General features: G+C 33.0%; 1 pseudogene across 1 annotated transcript; it reads left to right on the forward strand.

Moving 5' to 3' along the window:
* Positions 1-15,721: 15,721 nt before the first annotated feature.
* On the forward strand, positions 15,722-17,568 carry LOC120079812 (CBL-interacting serine/threonine-protein kinase 6 pseudogene; annotated as a pseudogene). The gene has a single exon (XR_016530104.1). The product of XR_016530104.1 is annotated as a CBL-interacting serine/threonine-protein kinase 6 pseudogene (transcript).
* Positions 17,569-18,395: the final 827 nt, after the last annotated feature.

Consider the following 18,395-nt stretch of genomic DNA (forward strand, 5'->3'; position numbering starts at 1 on the left):
CTAGATGAACATTGAACATGATGATATGTATTTGCATGTTTGTGAGGCTATGTTTTATGATGCATGTTATGTTTATGATAGTGACAGTTACTCCTACCTGTAACTAGATACCCACTAGAGGTGGTGATTTCCTTCAGGATTCACCAGAGGTGGTGATCTCTTTCGAGATTTCACCAGAAGTTTGTGTTTCCTTCGAGATTCACCAAAGGTGGTGATATTCTTTGGGATTTCACCAAAGGTTTGTGTTTTCTTCGGATTTCACCAGAAGTTTGTGGGTACATCTCACTTACGATAGGGCGGGTTCAATTGTCCACTAGTTAGTCATCCCATGAAAAGTAGAGGTTTATGCACGTTTCACTAGAGAGTGGCATCTAGAGGACATAGATGCTTAGACTGACCCTAGTAGTGGGGTTACTTACTGAGCATTTTATGCTAATTCTTTCTCATGTTTATCTTTCAAGTAAGGGTAAGAACACGCCGGCGAATGACAAGTGAAATCCGTGATCGAGCCATTGAGACCAGTCATATGCTTCCACTCATGTTTTCAAGATTTTATGTTTTAAAATTGCTAATCTTGATGTTTGAACTTGAAGTTTTGGTATTTACGATTTTAAAATTTTTAAAGGAATTTTTCTAGTTTTGTTTTATGGTTTTAAGATACTCTATTAAATGAATTTCAGTTATTTAGTTTTAATAAAGTTAATTATTTTATACTATTTATTTGGTTTTACCAAGTTATGAAAAGATGCCAAATATGCATGTATGTAACGACTTAGTTTAAGTCATAGGGAGTTACAGATTCCTTTTTGAAAATTTTATTAGGAAACATGAAACTTAAATGGTTGGTTTTTTCAATTAGAAAAAAAGTTGTCAATTATGCAACTCATACCTAATAAAGGCAACTATATTTCAATAGAGCATTAGTCCAAGTTGTACCATCTCTATTTATCTTTTTCGATGATAAAAAGAAAAAATATATATAAAAAATATTTTTTTAAAAAAGAAAATTTTATCACATGACAACTTAAAGTATATCTGCACAAAAAAAAAAAAAAAAAGGAAAATTCTGAAGCTTGATCGTTGGACTGTCTGCCTATATTATTATTGAACTAAAATAAACATAAGAATATAATTAAAAATAATATATGTAGGTGAATTGAAGAGCATAGCCTTTAATTGAATAAATGTGTGATTGATTATAAACAATAATAATCTTGATATTCTATCACATCGTTCGATAAGAATTATATAAAAACTGCTCTCAATGACACGTGGCAGTCTATCGTTGGGTAGCCCATATATGTGGGCCCCACCTGAAACATAAATTCTCGACAGCACAGCAGTCAGCAACATCACACGAATTTTATTTTTGAGGTTGAATTTACAACTCTACCCTTTCTCCGTCACAAAAGAAAAAAAAAGGGACGGTGATTACTGATTCCATATTTCACGTCATTCTAAAATATTGACAATTCGTGGGCCCCGTCTCAGTATTATATCCTCTTTTATCATCTAGTGGCAGAACAGTAATTCCACGTTTTTCTTTTCCCGTGGGCTGGTTCTCGGCGGTTTCTCCGAAATTACGACGACGTTTCGATGTTGGAATTGATAAGAACTACACGCGGTTGAAGATTTGATATTAATCTTTTAGATCTAAAGTTCGGTAATGCTATTCGCGGCTATTTGGACAGTAGAATTGAAATAGGATGTCTGAAGTTCATATGTCGGTAGAGTTTATATATCTGTGCAGATCATATATCTGTATTTGAGATGCATGGTTCATATATTTGAATATCTAATACAGTTTTTTGAAACTTTTTTATTCAATAATATGCTTTTATGATTATAACAATTTTTTTGTTTTGGAAATTTTTTATTCAATAATTCTATCAATTTTTATCTGAATAAAATATGGATTACAATTTTTTTTTTAATTTTTTTAATTTTTCTTTATTTCTTCGTTGGACAATGAATAACAATTGACCCATTATATTTATTGTAGAAATAGATTTAAATAAAATAAGAACCAAAGCGAAATTAAAACTTTTAGTTCTAGCTTTTTTTCTCCATTAATTTTATTATCATCTTCTTTTTCTCTTCTTCTTCCTATTGTTGTTCTATACTTTTATTATGTCATGAATTTTTAATTGAATTTCCCTCATTATTGTAACAACCAATAGAATGTCACCACATTTCTTTAACAATTTCACATTCATTTCCTCTAAATTTGAAAGATCATCAAAGAACAAATCTATATTTTTTATTAATTTTTATTGGAAAATGTTCCAGGATTTTTTAATTTTATTTTATGATTTTTTTGTTATATATTACATACTTTTCAACTATATACATACTTTTCGTCTAAATATTCTTAACATTCATTTGATATGTGAATTCAATTAAATAAAAACATTTTTTTACAAATTTTTACGTATAAATATTGCACTTAATATAGACAAAATAATATATATATATATATATAATCAACAACTCTACAACATACTTTAACAGTCATTAATCTTATAGTAGTTGGAAGTGGTTGTCGAAGTTGATTATCGAAGATGTTTTTTTTGTTGGAGTTTGTAGTCGGAGGTGTTTTTCGGAGCCTGAAATTGGTTGCATAAAGATGCATTGGAGTTGGTTGTTGAAGTTTGTTATCGAATGTAGTTTTCGAATCCTAGAGTTGGTCGGGCGAAACTGATCGTCAAAGTTGATCATCGAAGATGATTTTTGTTGGAGATTGTAGTTGGAAGTGACTGTTGGAGCCCGAAGTTAGTCGCATGAAGGTGATATTAGAGTTGGTTTTCGGAGTTTGTCATTGAATGTGGTTGTTAAAGCCCCGAGTTGGTTGTCAGAGTTGCTCGCTGAAAGGTGATCATCGAAGGTGATTTTTCATTGGAGTTTGTTGTTAGAGTCAATTGGTCGTCGGAGTTGGTAGCGTGAAGGTGGTCATCGGAGTTGGGTCACCAAAGGTGGTTGTCAGACCAGAATTGATTGTTAGAGTTGGTCGCATGAAGGTTGTCGGAGCTATCATTGGAGGTGATTGGCGGAGTTCGGATTTCCTCGCCGAAATTATCATCGTAGGTGATTGTTGGAGCCCAGATTTAGTCGCCGGAGTTGTCATCGAAGGTCATTGTCGGAGCCTGGGGGTTAGTTCTCGAAGTATGACAGTGACCGATGATAGAGCCATTGAAAACATGGGAAGAAGGGAGAGTTATAGTGAGTTGGTAAAATATACCAACTCAACTCCATCAACATTTAAAGTTGGTGGGCCAAACAATGAGTTGGTATATTATACCAACTCAACTCAACTCATGTTGGTGAGCTAAACACCCTCTCAATATCATTTTCGTTAGTCTTATCACTATATTTTAGTTTTTCTTTTTGAGGATCCTTATATTTTAGTTAAAAAATTCCTTTACTCTTTTAAATTTTTTATATATTTTTAAATTTGTAACAATTTACTATTTATTATTGTATTTTAATAAATAATGATTTAGTCTTCTAATTTACAATTTGTAACAACTTGGTCCATATCATAAAGAACATTTATGATCTAATGAAATTTTTAATCAACTGATTGAGAATTAAATTTATTTATAAACTATAAATACTAAGTTGTTATGTAATAAAAATTTAAATATTTTGATTTTTTTTTACGATAAAGACTATGACTAAATCATTACTAACTCTAAATTATTAGTTTCATAAAAATTCAAGGATATAAATGATTATATTAAGTGATATTGTTGTATTTAATTTATTTGTTTGAAATTTTTTTTAGTACTATCGAACATCATGCTCTTTTTTTTCTCACTAGAAATTTGCTTTCGTATATTCATGGATCTCACGGTTATGTCGGTGGATCTCACTTTATTTTCAAAAGAATTTTATGTGGCATACAATAAATAGAGGTATTATGAAATAATATAGAAAATTTTTTCTATTTATTTTTATCAGCTGTCAGTTATTTATATATAGTTAATTAATTTAGGGTTGTATTCATTAACTGAGATTTCAATGATACCATTACGTTTTCCCTGATTTATTCACGTAATAGTTTATTGACCTAAAAAATATTGAGTTTGATTTTAATTATGTTTTTAAACTGCAATATTTTATTTTAAAATTTTAAAATTTTAAAATTAATTTAAAAAATACTCTTCGATTTTGAAATTAATTTTAAAATATTTTTTTTCTTCAAGAGAAAAGATGCCTCATGCGAAAAAAATTAAAAGAATTACGTAATGCTACATACAATATTAAAATCTAAATCTAAAAGACAGAATTTAAATTTATCTCGAGAGTATTTTGTGGTTTTTTTTTTTTTTTAATTTCTGAAATATCAAGTTGTCGTTGTACTTACCTTTTCCCATGTTGCATTTAGTTAATTAATTCACAAGTTTTTATGAGCTTCAATTTTGTGAACGTATTTTATGAATAATGTTAAATTAAATATCCACCTAACAATAGGGTCAATTTAAATATATAATTGGTCCAATTTGAATTAAAAAAATACGTGACAGTCCACAGGATAAGATACTATCTATCTTAAATTACTTCACATCACACCGAGTTAAAGAAAATCCATGTGATAAAGTATAGTTTTATAATACACCAACTTTGTCCCAAAATCGTTTTACTATTTCAATTCCTATTCCATAATTTGGTAGAAAACTCAATTGAAAAATCTTGAAGTATTATATATAATGTAATATTATATGTATATGGGTATATGTGTTATTATGTATATGTCGTGTTAGTTTAGTATATATATTCAACAGGGCAAGAAATCGAGCCGGGGATAGTGTTGGGGAACCCATCCCATTTAATCAACGGTAAAAAAAATCCTCTCACCTCCTTCTATCATTTCTCATCTAATCGGGAACCCCTTCCCCTCGGGATGGGTCCCCACGGAACCCAACCCCGTGGGTTAAATGGACATCTCTAGTAGTTTACGATTTTCAATATTTCAATTATTTGAAGGTACCTTATTCCGTATTTATATATAAAAGAAAAATATAGAGTTAAATATATTATAAATATGTTAAATTAAGCATAATATAGGAGCCCATTATTCGTGTCTCTTGATCATGTGTCACTTATCCATATTTACCCATGTGATGTCAATGTGTCTCAAGATTACACATTATTAGAGTCCATGTAATCCACCTCCTACTTGCCCAATTGCCTGTAAATCGTGGCATTTGGTGGGTTTTAGAAGATATACACATTGGGCAAATTCCATGAAAATTGGAGAAAGTGGAGAATTTAGAGAAATTTCTTATTTTATATTTCGTTAATTTATTTTATTTTGTTTATCTATATATTTTGTTTAATTTAATTTATTATTATATTTATTTATTTATTTTAATATTATATTTTATTGGTATCCGTGTTTTGGTTGTGCTCCTCAAGTTCACAACACGTTATTAGCACGAGTTCCTATTGTTTTCCCCACTAAAGGTAGATCCTAAAGGTATGTCGATTTTTTTCTCTTCATTATAATTAATAAATTTAATGTTATTTTGCATATTTAATATCTATTAAATTTCTAATATAAATACAATATTTTATGATAGTGCTGCCATGACAAATCTCACAAAATTAGAATTTGCTGCCTTGATATTAATGACAATAATTATTTGTCATGGGTACTTGATGCGGAAAGCCACTGGATGCTATGAATCTTGGAGAGGCTATTAAAGAAGAAAATACGACATTCAATCAAGACAAAGCAAAAGCTATGAATTTTCCTTTGTCATCATCTCCACGAGGGATTAAAAATGGAGTTTCTTACAATAAAAGATCCCTATATCTGTGAAAAAATTTGAAAGAGAGGTATGATCATTAAAAAAAAAAAACAGTTATTCTTCCTAAAACTCGTTATGAGTGGATGCAATTGAGGCTACAAGATTTCAAATCAGTAACTGATTTCAACTCCACATTATTTAAAGTCATTTCGAGACTGTTGATATGTGGAGAGAAAATTACTGATACTGATATGTTAGAGAAGACATTTTCTACATTTCATATCTTGAATATGCTTCTACAACAACAATATCAAGAGAAAGGTTTTAAACAATATTATGAACTAATTTCATGTCTTCTCGTGGCTGAACAAAATAACAAGTTATTAATGAAAAATCATGAATCTCGACCAACCGGGACGACATCATTATCTGAAGTGCATGTTGTGAATTGTAATAATGATCGTGGTTGAGGCCGTGACCGTGGCAGAGGAAGAAATAATTATTATTTTCGTGGTGGTTGTTCTAATCATTCAAATTTCAAAAGAATCACACAAAATGATGATCACAAAGGAAAAACTCTACAAGATAAGAGTTAAAAAAGTATTGAAAAAAAAAATGCTTTCAATGCAGAATGATTGGACATTGGTTACGTACATGTTGTATGTTAAAACACTTAATTGATCTCTATCAAACATACTAGAAGGAAAAAGAGAAAAATGTAGAAGTAAATTTTGCATACTAGAATAATGACATTTTTGACCCATCCCATATGAAAAATTTGGATGTGACAGATTTTTTTGAGTCTCTTAAAGAGAAAATCGGTAGAATTGATGGAACAACAAGTGTTTCATTTGACTTTGAAAATATCTAGACTTAATGTTTTTTTTATTCATCCCCATATTTTTTTTTCCACTTAGTAGATGTTAACATTTGTATATTCCAAATGTGTTTTTCTTATTGTAATTATTTTCTTTTAATGAAGAAATCTGAATCATTTTCATATGTTGGGTGACTAAAAAATGAGTAAAGAAGATCTATGTTTGACAGACAGTGCAATTACATATACAATACTTACAAGTAGAAAATATCTTTCCAAACTAACTTAGAAGCAAAAGTCAATACAATATCAAATTTTGCAAACCTAGTGGAAGGATTTGGAAAAGCAAATATTATTTTGCTTAGAGGAATAGAATTTACAATTGGCAATACATTGTTCTCTAGTCAATCAAAGAGAAATCTACTTAGTAAAAGCAAATATTATTTTTCCTAGAGGAACAAAATTTACAATTGACAATGTATTGTTCTCTAGTCAATCAAAGAGAAATCTACTTAGTTTTAAAGATTTACGTTGCAATGGTTATCATATTGATACTAATAGAACGAATTATGGAATATCTTTATATCATATCCACTGTCTCATGTGAAAAATGTATATTGGAAGAGTTTTCTGCTTTATCTTCTAAATTATATTATACTCATATACGAGTAATTGAAATATATGCAACAATGAACTTGAAGTTCATGAATCCAGAAATATCTACAATTTGGCATGATCGATTGGGTCATCTAGGATCTATAATGATGAGGAGAATGATTGAGAATTCAAATGAACAACCATTGAAGAACCAGAAGATTCTTCAATCTAATGAATTTCACATGATGCTTGTTCTCACGAAAAATTGATAATTAGACCATCACCAACTAAAGTGAGGTCTGAATCACCTGCATTTTTAAAATGAATTCATGATGATATGTGTGGACCTATTAACCCACCAAGTGGAAAATTTAGATATTTTATGGTATTAATAGACGAATCTAGCAAATGGTCACATGTGTGCTTATTATCAAGTAAAAATCTTGCTTCTGCAAGATTACTTGCTCAAATAATTAAGTTAAGAGCACAATTTCCTGATTATACAATTAAGACCATTCGTCTTGATAATACTGGTGAATTTACATCCTAAGCTTTTGATAATTATTGTATGTCAATTGGGATAAGTGTTAAACATTCTATAGCTCATGTTCATACACAAAATGGTTTAGCAGAATCATTCATAAAACATTTGCAGTTAATTACTAGACTATTGCTTATGAGAGCTAAATTTCGTACATTTGTATAGGGATATGCTATTTTACATGTAGCATCACCTGTATGTATTAGGCCAGTATCTTATCATAAGTACTCACCATTACAATTAGGTTATGGCCATGAGCCAAATATTGATCATCTGAGAATTTTTGGATGTGAAATATATGTTCCAATTCCTCCACCACATTGTACTAAGATGAGTCCTCAAATGTGGTTAGAAATATATGTTGGATATGATTTTCCATCAATTATTGAATATTTTGAACCCCTAACGGGTGATGTGTTTACTACATGATTTGCTGATTGTCATTTTAATGAGATAATTTTTCCAACATTAGGGGAAGAAATTAAGAAGTTGGAAAAAGAAATTACATGGAATGCATCGTTATTGTCTCATTTAGATCCCCGTACAGATCAATATGAACTTGAAGTTCATAAGATAATTTATTTGCAAAATATAACAAATCAGTTACTAGATGCATTTAGATGCAAAGAAAGTAACTAAATCATATATACCAGTTGCAAATGTTCCATCGAAAATTGATATCCCAACACAGCAAGTTGTCATTAATGAGCCAAGAACACGCCGAAACGTGGTAGACCAGTGGGTTCCAAAGATAAAAATCCTCGAAAAATAATTAATAGTCAAGAAGACTTGGTTGAGCATGTAAATACTCGTGAAGAAATCATGGACATGACTAATGAGGAACGTGAAATACATAAAGATAATAATGAGATTTCAATAAACTATGTCATAATAGGAAAAAGATGGAATCGAACTCATGTACTTATTGACGACATTTTTGCATATAATGTTGCTCTTGATATTATATATGAAAATGAGGGTTTTGAACCAAAATATGTTAAAAAATGTTGACATAGAAAAGATTGGCTTCAGTGGAAAGAAGCAATCGAGGCATAATTAAAATCACTTTCAAAACATCAGGTTTTTGGACTAGTAGTCCGAACACTAGAAGGTGTCAAACCCGTGGGATACAAATGGGTATTTGTGAGAAAAAGAAATGAAAATAATGTGGTCACAAAATAGAAAGCAAGACTAGTTGCACAAGATTTCTCACAAAGACCTGGTATTGATTATGAGGAGACATATTTTCCAGGATGCAATTATACTAAGATATTTAATTGGTCTGACTGTATATGAAAATCTAGACATGTATCTTATGGATGTAGTCACGACATATTTGTATGGATATCTTGATAATGATGTTTATATAAGAATCTTAAAAGGGTTTAAGGTACCTGAAATATATAAATCAAATTACCGAGACAAAGCACATCTATTGAACATTCCAATGGAAGTTCGTTCACTAGATGTGAAGAAAGATACATTTCGACCTTGAGATGATAATGATTAACTTCTTAGTCCTGAAGTACCATATCTTAGTGCAATTGATGCACCTATGTATCTGCTAATAATATAAGACCATATATTACATTGTTAGTATCTTTATTAGTAAGATATAGTTCTTCTTTGTAAGACCCCGACCTAGATTAAAGAATAAGCCTAGGAACCACTTGAGTCAAGGAATTAGAAGAATGTGAAGGCTAGACTAAGGAAGCTAAAATTTGACTAAGTGTTTGAGCAATGCTTTGGAAGGAGCTAGAGTAATTAGAAAAATTTTAAGTGTTGGGATCATGCGGTTGCAACATAACAGGTTGAAGTCAGAATTTTGGCTAAGTATGAAACTATGCTATGGGAAGTAAAAGTTGGAACTATAGCATAAAGAGTGAAGAATTTTGGTTAAGTGTTCAAGTTATGCTTTGAGCTTAGAAAAACTTAAGGGCTTAAGTTGGCCAAAAAGGAGCAAAAATTTGCTAAGTATTGAAAGTGGAGGTGGGGCGCATAGTTGAACATTTAAGGGAATAAATGTGCCTAAACACTTAGGAAAAAGGGGAGCTATGAGTTTGAGTCTTGGGAAGGAAAGGTTAAACTCATAGCATAGTCTGAACTTGGCTAAGTATTGGGGAGAGTAGTTTGACGCATAGTCCATGGAGTAAGGGAAAAATTAACCAAGTACTAAGTATGTAAGGGGTGAAGGCTTAAGCTTAGATGTGTTAGCCTAAGTTGGAGGCATGATTGGGGTTATAAAAGCCTTGAACACATACTAAGGGTAAAGTTGGATGCATAAGACTAACAAGAAAAGTGGACTTTTGGTTAAGTGTTGGAAAAGAGAGCTTAACTCGTAGCATAGTTGAGAAGAACCCCAAACCTACCATGTTGAACACATGGAAGGGTTTATGAGCTCCATATTGAGCACATATAGAGTATGATTGAAGCTAGAACAACCACTTAGAAAGGAGTTACGCCAAGAAACTCTAACAAGAGCATATGGATGCATACCTTGAGAGTTTAAGCTTAAGTGGACACATGAGGATGTTATAACCTGAGTATGGAGACAAGTTGGTAGCAACAAAAGAGGACGTCCAGACCAAAGAACCATGCATTGGGAGTAAGTTTCTTAGGGAACAAGTTCAAGTTTGATAGCAAAGTGTGGTGTGTGGCTCAACCAAATGAAATATTGATTAAGTCTAAGTAGGAGGTGGATGTTTGAAGGATAAAACAAAACATGCAAAGTGTAGGAATGCCACCAAAGTAGGGCCTATGCATTGGACATAGCAAGTGGGGACACCTATGATTGTCATGCAAGTCGGAGCTGGCCAAACATGAAATAAGAAGAAGGCATGCAAAATCTTAGGATGACACCTCCAAGGGGACCATGCGTTAACCATTACATGGTGATGACAAGTTGATCTTCCATGCAAGTAAAGTATCATGCTGTGGTGGCTTGTGTGGATGACAAGGATGGGTTAAAGTTGCCTATAAATACCTTGATGGGGAACTCCATTCCATATCACAAACTCGTTCTACCATAACAAAGGTACAAGAGAGAGGTGTAAGAATAACCTAAGGGTAAAAGTGAAGGCTAGGCGTCCAAATCCTCAACCAGGCGTTGGGCACACTATTTGGGCATTGGAGAGGGTGGTCCAAGCATCTAGCTGATCTGTAGGAAGATAACCTAGTGTCCATAATTGTTTTTGTTAGTCCAGAGGCCTAGTCTTCACTTGTTAGGGTTGGCTCGAGATTCAAGGAAGGACTTGGGAAGCTAAGAGGGAACCTAGGAAGAGTGACTGCTTCTGGTTAAGTGTGAGTGACTGTTATTTTTTTCTTTTTTTCTTTTTTATATATTGTTTTAGCAAAGTTTTAGAAACTAAGTTTCATGCTTTGAGTTGTTTTTGTTGGGGTTAATGTCCTAAATCTCGTAGGGTCATATAGTTTGTAAACCTTGTATGTGATTAATAATATTTGATATTTTATTTACTTTGTCTATGAAATATGTGATATTTTAGTTGTATTAACCACAAATCAATAAACTAACATCCAAGTTTATCGTTGTAACTTAAACATGTATGTGGAAACATAGAGGTGGATCATGTTTGAGTGATAACCTAAATGGTCTACAGTATATGGATAAGGTTGAGTACCTTATCCTGGTGACACTACGAGTATGACCCGTTTTGTAGATGTTACAAATATTGTAAAGTGCTACAAATGATATGATCCTGATCATTCATGTATTAGACATGCGAGCAGGGATATTCTATACAAAGGAGTTTTTATAAGACCGGACCACGAAATGCTTAGTCTCATTATATAACGCCATTCATAATAGAGACTTTCATTTCACTAGGATGACCATAGGTAACATGACCTTAATTCTGAGTAAGTTATGAACTTCTGCCTATGAGGGTAGTCATTTGATTTGTATGGGTGAGATTGGATAGATCGCCAAATCATCAAGCCTACCATTTTGGGGATTCGTCTGATTGGGGAGCTGGGAACTCAGTTACACAAGATGGAATTCACTCATTCCCTGAAGTAGGGGTAAGTAGATAGATTGCTCATTTAAGGGCTGATTTCGGGTCTTGAACAATGTGGCGCTACACCCTCTTTTAGCACTAGAGGGATTTAGTCATAGTAGGACTATGATATTTTATTCATTAGAGGGATCTGTGGTACTTAAGGAGTTAGATGTATCTACAGGGGCAAAACGGTAATTTGGCCCAACTGTACTTACGACCAATTTGTGAAAGGTCATCGTACTGTTGATTGGTTATATCTAATCGACACATAAATATATATGTAGTGTGAAGATGCAGCTGTTGGTCTTTAGTGGAGTGCCCGACAGTTAATGGATGGTGGATAATATAATTAAAGAGTTTAATTAATTATTCACGTACCGTTAGAGCTTCAAGCTACAGGTCCATAAGGTCCCCTTGGTAGTTCCAAAAGATTAAGTTGAGAATAAGTTTTTAGGTTAATTTGAATTGTTTAAATGAATAAGAGTAAATTTAATTATATATGATATAATTCAATTAATTCAATTATATATGATATAATTGATATAATGTATTTGATATATTATAGTTTAATTGGAGGAATAAATATTTGAATGTGATTCAAATATATTTTCTATGAATGAGATTCATAGTTGTAAAATTTAATATAAATATGATTTATATTAAATGCCATAAAATAGAGAAAAAGAACTATATTGTATATTGTATATGATGCAATATTAAAACTATAAGTTATAAATATACTATAATAAGTTGGTTATCATATTTATTTATATTATTTATTATTTTGAATAATAATCTTATTTTTCTCTCAAATTACCTTAGTAGGTAGTTAGTTGGTTTTTATGGAAAAATGGAACAAATGAAAAAATAGTTTTTTCTTTTATACCATACGAAACAATGCTACACAAAAAATAGAGAGTATATGATAGACTAAATGATTGAAGCATAAACTATTCGATAGTGCTTCTTCCTCAATAGTCTTCCTCCTCGGAACTAAAACTCCCTCCTAACCAAAATAGTCAGAGCCTACCACTCATAGGTTCTCACCCCAAGTATATCAAGGAATCTAAGTGGTTGTGTCTCGTTTTGGTTCGTGAGATTCTTGAAGAAAGTCTTCAAGGTTACTGTGTTCGAGTTTTGTTGTTGTTCGAAGAGTTCGTGATAGTTCGAGAGTTGTACGAAAAGAAGTGTTCTTCAAAGGTATAATCACTTAATCCCTTTTTCTAGTTTAAAGAGCATGCTGTAATTTTACTTAGAATGCATAAATTATTTGTTTACTGTAAATTTGTGTTTTCAATCTAAATAGGATTTGGACGATCCACTTCTGCTCATGGGTCTCCTGTAAACACGTTCCTTCAGTTTTAAACTCTAGTTTGAATGTTCATGTGTTGTTAAAAGTTATAGTTTTTTAAAGAGAATTTCAAAACCATTAGATTTAGTACCAAGACGAGAGCTCTGCGTACACGTATGAAAATTGCTATGCGTTGAGTTGGTACTGCATTAGTGATTGAAGATGTGAGATTGACTCCACCTTAGTGTTTGGGAGTATTGAGTTGGTCTACTCCAGAAAAGTTTGGGTACAGGTTTGATGTAATATTTATTTATGCGCTTAGTAAGTTTATTGAAATACTTTACTATATAGTTTATGATGCATAACTTTGTTTTATATTTAATAAAGTTTGTTTATAAAATGTCACCCATTAGGCTTTAGCTCATGGTTTCCAAATGTTTTGTTCCCTCTTTCCCCCCAGGTAGCGAAAGAGTGGAATTCCAAGGTGCTGCTAAGGTCAAGGTTTGCTACACTATAGCCATACTTCTAGATTAACGTTTGCTCTTTATGAGTTTTGTAACCTAGTAGTTGAATTATCTAAGTTGAGTCTGGGAGTTATGTAAACATTATATTGGTTTGTATTAAAATAAGTTAAGCCAAAGAACTACTATTTATTCACTTAGCTTTGGGACTAGTAAGCAAAACAGGTTCAAAGGGGCAGTAGGTATCACAAAAGAGTGGTATCTACCATCCTCACCCTTCTTCCAGGTGAAAGAGGTATGCTCGGGAGGGGGTGTGACATTCTCCAAAAAAATACATTGGAAGAAAATTAAGCATATACTCCGTTATCTCCGAGGAACGATCGACATGAGTTTATTTTATTCAAATAAATCAAATTTTAATCTAGTTGGTTATGCAGATTCTAGATATTTATTTGATCCACACAAAGCTAGATCTCAAACAAGTTATCTGTTCACATATGGAGGAACTGCTATATCATGGCGATCGGTGAAACATACCATAATAGCCACTTCCTCAAATCATGTTAAAATTCTTACAATTCACGAGGCTAGTCGAGAATGTGTATGGCTAAGATCAATGACTCCATACATCCATGGAACATGTGGTTTGTTTTCTTGTAAAAATCTTCCAACAATATTATACAAAGACAACATAACATGCATATCCCAAATCAAAGGAAGATATATTAAAGGAGATAAAACAAAACATATTTCATCAAAGTTTTTCTACACTCATGATCTTGAAGAAAATGACGATATCACTGTACAACAAATTTGTTTGAAAGATAACCTGCAGATTTTATTTACAAAGACATTACCTACCGCAACCTTTGAAAAACTGGTACCTAATATTGGAATATGGCGACTCAGAGATCTAAAGTTTGCTCTTTATGAGTTCTGTGACCTAGTAGTTGAGTTATCTAAGTTGAGTCTGGGGGTTGTGTAAAGATTCTATTGGTTTGTAATAAAATAAGTTAAGCCAAAGAACATTTATTTATTCACTTGACTTTGAGACTAGTAAGCAAAACAAGTTCAGAGGGGTAGTAGGTATCACAAAAGGATGGTATCTATCATCCTCACGCCTTCTTCTAGGTGAAAGAGGTAAGCTCGTGAGGGGGTGTGACATTCTCCAACAAAAAGACATTGGAACGGAATTAAGCATATACTTCGTTATCTTCGAAGAACGATTGACATGAATTTGTTTTATTCAAATAAATCAAATTTTGATCTAGTTGGTTATGCAGATTATGGATATTAATCTGATCTACATAAAGCTAGATATCAATCAGGTTATCTGTTCACATGTGGAGGAATTGTTATATCATGGCGATCGGTGAAACATACCATAATAGCCACTTCCTTAAATCATGATGAAATTCTTGTTATTCATGAGACTAGTCAAGAATGTGTATGGTTAAGATTATTGACTCCACATATTCGTGGAACATGTAGTTTGTCTTCTTGTAAAAATCTTCCAATGATATTATACGAATACAACACGACTTGCATATCTCAAATCAAATGAGGATATATTAAAGGAGATATAACAAAACATATTTCACTGAAACTTTTCTACACTTAATCTTGTAGAAAATGGTGATATCATTGTACAAAAAATTTGTTTGAAAGATAACCTGACAAACTTTATTTACAAAGACATTACCTACCACAACCTTTGAAAAACTGGTGCACAATATTGAAATGTGGCGACTTAGCGATCTCAAGTGATGTTTCCATGAGAGGAGTACATATACTTTTTAAGTGTATCGGATTATATGGAATATGTACTCTTTTTCCTTCATTAAGATTTTTTCTAGTAAGATTTTAACGAGGTATATTTCATATATAATGGACATCTAAGGGGAGTATTCTAAATATGTTAAATTAAGTGTAATGTAGAATCTAATTATTAGTGTCCATTGGCCATATATCACATATCTACACTATTAGTGTCTATGCAATTCACATCTACTTACAAAATTGCCTATAAATAGTGGTATTTCATGAGCTTTGAAAGGTACACATTGCTTGAATTCTATGAAAATCCACAAAATGGAGAACTTAGAAAATTTTCTTATTTCATATTTTGTTAATTTATTTTATCTTATTTATTATAATATTATATTTTATTGGTATGTTTTTTTATTTTTTCCTTTGCCATAGAAGGAAGTAAAAGAGCAAGCGACGTCATCCGAGGGGGGCATAAGAGAAATTTCATATCTAAATTCCATTATATAATCTTCAGGGCGGTTTTAATTCAGAAGAGAGCGGAAGAAGAAGAAAACCCAAAGAGAAGAAACAGAGAGAAAAAAAAAAAAAAGCAAAAAAAAGAAAGACAATCGCCATTCGAAAATTGTAGGGTTTCAGAACTCTGCAGGGAATGCGGAGAGATGAAATTTGCTTCGTTGATTCAGTTTGAGTTGATCGGAAGATCCAAAACCTTCATCATCGGCGGCAGAAATTGCCACCGGAAACACGTCGAAGACGGGTGATCTATCTCCTCTCTCTTTCAACTCTTTTAACCTCGTTTTAACTCACTCTCTACGAAGAAACAACACAGAAATCAATTAATCTCGATTCAATCGAGTTCAAACCCGGCGGCGGATATGGCGGATAAAGGCAGAGACGGCGGTCATTCGAGTTTACTCGACGGGAAGTACGAATTAGGCCGTCTTCTAGGGCATGGAACCTTCGCCAAGGTTTACCATGCTCGGAATCTGCGAACGGGGAAGAGCGTCGCGATGAAAGTGGTTGGGAAGGAAAAGATCATCAAAGTCGGCATGACGGAGCAGATCAAGAGAGAAATCTCTGTGATGAAAATGGTGAAGCATCCGAATATTGTGGAGCTTCACGAGGTGATGGCGAGTAAATCGAAGATCTATTTCGCGATGGAGTTTGTTAGAGGCGGTGAACTGTTCTCCAAAATCGCGAAAGGTCGGTTGCGAGAAGATGTAGCTAGGGTTTATTTTCAGCAATTAATCTCTGCAATCGATTTCTGCCACAGCCGTGGAGTTTACCACCGTGATCTGAAACCGGAAAATCTCCTCCTCGACGAAGACGGTAACCTTAAGGTCACCGATTTTGGCCTCACCGCTTTCTCGGAGCACTTGAAGCAAGACGGATTGTTACATACGACATGCGGAACTCCTGCGTACGTCGCGCCGGAGGTCATCGGAAAGCAAGGATACGACGGCGCGAAGGCTGATCTATGGTCTTGCGGAGTCATCCTTTTCGTTCTTCTCGCCGGATACCTTCCATTCCAGGACGACAACATAGTGGCGATGTACAAGAAGATTTACAGAGGCGACTTCAAGTGTCCGCCGTGGTTCTCTCCCGAAGCCCGTAGGCTAATCACGAAGCTTCTAGATCCTAATCCGGTGTCCAGAATCGGTATCGGGAAGATTACATCGTCGTCGTGGTTCAAGAAATCGGTACCGAAGACACTGATTAGAAAGGAGGAGCAAGAACAAACAGAGGAGAATTTGACGAAATCAAAGCCACCGGCGGAAACATTGAACGCGTTCCACATAATATCTTTATCGGAAGGGTTTGATTTGTCGCCGTTGTTTGAGGAGAAGAAGAGGGAGGAGAAAGAGGAGATGAGATTCGCGACTTCATCGCCGGCGAGCAGTGTGATATCGAAGCTTGAGGAAGTGGCGAAGGCGGTGAAGTTCGATGTGAAGAAGAGTGAATCGTGGGTTCGGTTGCAGGGGCAAGAGAAGGGGAGAAAAGGGAAGCTGACTATTGCGGCGGATATCTTTGCAATGACGCCGTCGTTTGTGGTGGTGGAGGTGAAGAAGGATAACGGAGATACTTTGGAGTATAACCAGTTCTGCCGGAAGGAGCTCCGGCCGGCATTGAAGGACATTGTTTGGACTTCCCCGACGGGGAACTCAACACCAGCTTGAAGAATTTGTGATGAATGATCAGATTTACGAGATTGTGATTTGGAGTTGGAGAATGTTTGAGTTTTCTTTTTATCAAATGATAATTGCGTATGATTAGTTTGTTTTTTATGATGATTGTCATAAATCGATTGTTTTATTTCATGATGTGGGTTTCTGTTTGTTTATCTCCTAAAATTTTCTATATCACAATTGTGTTTTTTTTAGAATACAACCATTACGGGGATGAGTGATCAAACTCGATCATGCCAATAAATAAGAATTTAGTAGAGGTTGTCACCTTTGGCTTTAATAACCTAAAACAATATTAAAAAATTAAAATAAAAAAAATTTAAGTAAGTAGAGTTTGTACATTATAAATCAATATAGATATAATAATCTGTCTTTATCTTTTAAAATTTCAAATTTAGTCATTGTCTAAAATTACAAGTTTAGTCATCGTGTTTATCTCTTAAAATTATATGTTACTAACCAAACTTTCAAGTTTTTTCTAAGGTTAGCAAATAGAAAATTGGACATCAAAAGTTTAAACTTGATATGAATATTAAATTTAGGTGGACAATCACTATTTTTATTCAAAGGATGAATAGATATTTTTATTATAGTGTAAAAAATTTACGAAATATAAAAAATAAATATCTTACTTATTTCGATATTCTTGTCGACATTAACATTTTAAACATTGTTCTTACTTATAGCTTTGTTGCTTTCTTCTCTTGTATTTGAAAAAGAAAATATTTTATTTTCAAAAAACAAACCAAATCTTGAAAACCAAGATTTGGTTTGATTTTACCATGTGAGCTTCATTTTTTCTAACTAAACATTTGAAATTTTAGTCAAATTTAAAGAATAAAGACAACTTTTTTTTTCCTTTCAAAATTTGCATAGTTTTTAAAGCACTCATAAAAAGGTATATATCAAAACAAAAAAATCAATAAGGTGGAAGTAGTGTTTATATTTATGTACTTAGGGTGT

This window comes from Benincasa hispida, chromosome 6, assembly GCF_027475165.1.
Source record: "Benincasa hispida cultivar pf3 chromosome 6, pf3_genome.v1.1, whole genome shotgun sequence".
Lineage (NCBI taxonomy): Eukaryota > Viridiplantae > Streptophyta > Magnoliopsida > Cucurbitales > Cucurbitaceae > Benincasa > Benincasa hispida.